The 5,259-nt window shown below is 40.2% G+C and overlaps 1 pseudogene; it reads left to right on the plus strand.

The window, feature by feature from the left end:
- The first annotated feature begins 228 nt into the window (after window positions 1-228).
- LOC140596250 (T-complex protein 1 subunit beta pseudogene) lies at window positions 229-2,116 on the plus strand (annotated as a pseudogene).
- Window positions 2,117-5,259: the final 3,143 nt, after the last annotated feature.

Consider the following 5,259-nt stretch of genomic DNA (forward strand, 5'->3'; position numbering starts at 1 on the left):
GTGATATTTCTTTGTGGTTTGATCTGCATTTCCTGATGATGAGTAATGTTGAGCATCTTTTCATGTGTCTGTTGGGTTAGGGTTAGGGTAAGCATTATATACAAATTTTATATATATTTATTTTTATATATTTATAAATATAAATATTCAAACATATAAATATATTTAAAGCTGATAGTTCTTTAATTTTGAGTGCATTCTAAAAGCACTACTTTTGCCCTCCGGTCCCGGGCGTGAGCGGTGAAGGGTTAGCGCGTGTGCCGAAGCCACGGAACCATGGCGTCCCTTTCCCTCACACCTGTGAACATCTTCAAGGCTGGAGCTGATGAAGAGAGAGAGGAGACGGCTCGGCTGTTGTCTTTTATTGGTGCCTTTGCTATTGGAGACTTGGTGAAGAGCACCCTAGGACCTAAGGGCATGGATAAAATTCTATTAAGCAGTGGACGAGATGCTTCTGTTACGGTAACCAATGATGGTGCAACTATTCTAAAAAAAATCGGTGTGGACAATCCAGCAGCTAAAGTTTTAGTTGATATGTCAAGGGTTCAAGATAATGAAGTTGGTGATGGTACTACCTCTGTTACTGTTCTGGCAGCAGAATTACTAAGGGAAGCAGAAACTTTGATTGCAGAAAAGATTCACCCACAGACCATCATTATGGGTTGGAGAGAAGCCACAAAGGCAGCAAGACAGGCTCTGTTGAATTCTGCAGTTGATCATGGTTCTGACGAAGTTAAGTTCCATCAAGATTTAATGAACATTGCGGGAACAACATTGTCCTCAAAACTTCTTACTCATCACAAAGACCACTTTACTCAGCCATAGAAGCTGTTCTCAGACTGAAAGGCTCTGGTAATCTGGAGGCAATTCATGTCATCAAGAAGCTAGGAGGAAGTCTGGCAGATTCCTATTTAGAGGAAAGCTTTCTGTTGGATAAAAAAATTGGAGTAAATCAACCAAAGCGAATTGAAAATGCTAAAATTCTCATTGCGAATACTGGTATGGATACAGACAAAATAAAGATATTTGGTTCCAGGGTAAGAGTTGATTCTACAGCAAAGGTTGGTGAAATAGAACATGCCGAAAAAGAAAAAATGGAGAAAGTTGAACGTATTCTTAAGCATGGGATAAATTGCTTTATTAACAGGCAGTTAATTTATAATTATCCTGAACAGCTCTTTGGTGCTGCTGGTGTTATGGCTATCGAACATGCAGATTTTGCAGGTGTGGAACGCCTAGCTCTTATTACAGGTGGTGAAATTGCCTCTACCTTTGACCACCCAGAACTAGTGAAGCTTGGAAGTTGCAAGCTTATTGAGGAAGTCATGATTGGAGAAGATAAACTTGTCCACTTTTCTGGGGTAGCCCTTGGTGAAGCTTGTACCATTGTTTTTGGGTGGTGCCACTCAACAGATTTTAGATGAAGCAGAAAGATCTTTGCATGATGCTGTTTGTGTTCTTGCCCAAACTGTGAAGGATTCTAGAACAGTGTATGGAGGAGGCTGTTCTGAGATGCTGATGGCTCATGCTGTGACACAGCTTGCCAGTAGAACACCAGGCAAAGAAGCTGTTGCAATGGAGTCTTATGCTAAGGCACTGAGAATGTTGCCAACTATCATAGCTGATAACACAGGCTACGACAGTGCAGACCTGGTGGCCCAGCTGCGAGCTGCCCACAGTGAAGGTAACACAACTGCTGGCCTGGATATGAAGGAAGGTACCATCGGAGATATGGCAGTACTGGGTATAACAGAAAGTTTCCAAGTGAAGTGACAAGTTCTTTTGAGTGCAGCTGAAGCAGCAGAGGTGATTCTGCGTGTGGACAACATTATCAAAGCAGCAGCAAGGAAACGTGTCCCTGATCACCACCCCTGTTAAACATTCCCATGTACTGTTGAGCTCTGGACCAGTTAGCTCATAGCAAAGTTGTGTTTGAAAGACTGCGACCGCTCAAGGAAGACTGTGGAATCTAAGTTTATCTGTGGCTCTTATATCCTTAAGTTTGGACATATAATTGACCTTCTATTTTAACATGGGTCTAATTTATTTGCTGTTTCATTTTCCATAAGATTCAGATGATTTAAAAGTTTGTTTCTCATACTGTGCATCAAAATAAAAATTTTAACAATTTAAAAAAATAAAAAATAAAAGCACTACTTTTAATCCCCTCCCAATATTTTATGTCTTAATATTTTATTTGACATTTTCTATTTTGTGTATCCCTTAACTATTCATTATAATTATATGGTTCCACCCATATGAGTAATATAAAGAATAGTGAAAGGGATTATAGGGGAAAGGAGAGAAAATGAGTGGGAAATATCAGAGAGGGTGACAGAACATGAGAGATGCCTAACTCTGGGAAATGAATAAGGGGTAGTGGAAAGTGAGGTGGGTGGGGGGATGGGGTGACTGGGTGATGGGCACCAAGGGGGGCACTTGATGGGATGAGCACCGGGTGTTATACTATATGTTGGCAAATCAAATTCCAATAAAAAAATACAAAAAATATAATTGTAGTTCTCTTTACTATTGTCTTTTAACCTTCACGATAGCCTTTTGAGTGACTAATTTACTATTTATCTTTACCAGTGAGATTGTTTTCTTTCATATGTTTTCTTCTTTCTACATATGGCCTTTTTTGGCTTAGAGAAAACATGTCTTGAGGCAAGATGGTGGAAGAGTAGAGGTTCTCATTTCATCTGGTCCCCCAAACTTACCTAGATAACTTTCAAACTATCCTGAAAATCTATGAATTCAACCTGAGATGTAAAGAGATAATAGGTGGAATGCTACAGAGAGAAAAGTGATCACTTCTTACAATAGGAGTGTGAAGAAGAGAAATAGAAGAGATATATCAAAAGATAAACAGCAGGGGGAGGGAAGCTTTGTAAGCCACTGCAGGAAAGTGGTATAGCACACAACCAGGTACTTTAGAAATCTGCTCCTGTGAGAGTCTTCCCTGCTTGAAAAGTGCTCAGTGGTGAAATAGGGCAGAGTCACAGGAGAGGCAGTGAAGTCTCAATATTTCTGGAGACATATTAAGAATAGGGGCGCCCAGGAGAAAGCTCCAATTGTGCCACAAGCTGCAAACCACTGTCAGATTGCAGGTACTGATGCCATGCTAGGTCCAGGTAAAGGACTGGAATGTAGCAACCCTCTGGAGGCATCTGGGAGAGGCATACTGTGTGCGCAGTCCAGTGACTGAGTGCTCTCTGTCCCAGGGCCTGGCAGCGGACAAAAACAAGCTATCTTCTGTTAGCCCCAGAAAAGATGGATCCCAGGAGATCACAAGATGGCAAAAGCTCTCCTAGTACCATGTACCCTTCAAATTGTGTGAATCAGTGCCCCCACGCCTGCCCCCAGGAGGATCTGAGCCAGTGTGAACTGAGAAACAGTTCAGTACGTAGTGGGAGCTCTTGGCGCCAGGGCTGGAGATCTGGCTGCCACCATTTTTTTTCCCTTTCACCCTGGAGAGGTGAGGCCTCCAGGGAAGAAAGGCATCACAGGATAAACAACTCACACTGAATCCGGCCAACTGGCAAGGGTTGGTGCATCTCCGCCCAGGCACAGACACCTTAGAAGCAGCACAACAGGCCCACAAGAACAGCTGGAAGAACAGGGAATACTGTACAGAACTCAAGGTTGTTCTCTTTATGATTTGTTTATCTTTTAGGTTAAAAATTTCTAATATTCTTTCTCTTTTCCTGCTTTACAACATGTTATAAACTCTTCAAGTTTTTTACTTTCTGACTTTCATATTTTTACAATTACTTGTCATAGATATATTCTTCATTTTTTGCATCCTTTCAATGTATTCAATTTAATTTTTGTAGATATATAAGTTACAGGGTTTTTTTGTCTCATTTTCTTTAATAATCTTGGAATTTAGTACTTTCTAACATACAGACCAAAACACACTCAGAACCAAGTGGAGCTCTGTGTTGGTCCACTCAGTAAGATTATATTCTCTCTTCCTCCCCCCTCTTTTGTTTTCTTGCTTTTGTTTTTGTTGTTGTTGTTTCAATATATAAGTTTTACTGGTTTATATAAATTTGGAATTTAACACCTTCTAACATACAGAACAAAATACACTCAGAACCAAAAGGATCACCCTCTTTGTCCACTCTGTAGACTATATTCTCTCTCCCCCACTACTTCCTCCCCCTCTCTTTTAATCGTTACTATTTTTTTTTTGTTTTTCATTTTGTGGTCTTTTTCGTTCTTTTTCTTTTATTTTCTGGTCTCTGACCTCTTTGGAATCATCTAGGGTGTATTTTACGTAGGTCGTGGTTAATATTTTTGACTCTGCCTCCTCTTGCATCCATTCTGCACTGGAAAAATTGACTAAAAGGAAGAATTCACCACAAAAAAACAGAACCAGAGGTAATACTCTCTGCCAAAGATCTAATGGATATGGATTTAAGTAAGATGTCAGAGGTACAATGTAGGAGTACAATTATAAAACTATTTGTGGCACTTGAAAAGAGCATAAAAGACTTTAGAGATTCTCTTACTGTAGAATTGAGATCTAATCAAGCTGAAATTAAAAATACTTTAACTGAGATGGAGTCTAAACTGGATGTTCTAACTGATAAGGTTAATGAGGCAGAAAAGAGAGTGAGTGATATAGAAGACATTGATGGAAATGAAGGAAGCTGAGAAAAAGGGAGAAAAACAAGAGCCCACAAGGAGAGTCATGGGAATTCAGTGATAGTTTCAAAAAGAATAATATTCATCTTATTGGGATTCCAGAGGATATGGAGAGAGAGAGAGGACTAGAAAGTGTTTTTAAACAAATCATGGCTGAGAAATTCCCTAATGTAGGGAAGGAAGCAGGCATTCATATCCAAGAGATACAGAGGACCCCCCCAAAAATCAACAAAAACTGGTCAACACCCTGACATATACTAGTGAAGCTTGCAAATTTCAGAGAAAAAGAGAAAATCCTAAAAGCACCTCGAAATAAGAGATTCCAAGCATGTATGGGGAGAAATATCAGATTAACAGTAGACCTAGCCACAGACACCTGGCAGGCCAGAAAGGGCTGGCATGATATACTCAAGGTACTAAATGAGAAAAACATGCAGCCAAGAACACTTTATCCAGCAAGGCTGTCATTCAGAATAGAAGGAGAGATAAAGAGCCTCCAAGATAGGCAGGAACTGAAAGAATATGTAACTACCAAACCAGCTCTGCAAGAAATACTAAGGGGGACCCTTTAAGCAAAGGAGGGAGCCCAAAGAAACAATCTGCAGA

This window comes from Vulpes vulpes, chromosome X (genome assembly GCF_048418805.1).
Source record: "Vulpes vulpes isolate BD-2025 chromosome X, VulVul3, whole genome shotgun sequence".
In the NCBI taxonomy this organism is placed as follows: Eukaryota; Metazoa; Chordata; class Mammalia; order Carnivora; family Canidae; genus Vulpes; species Vulpes vulpes.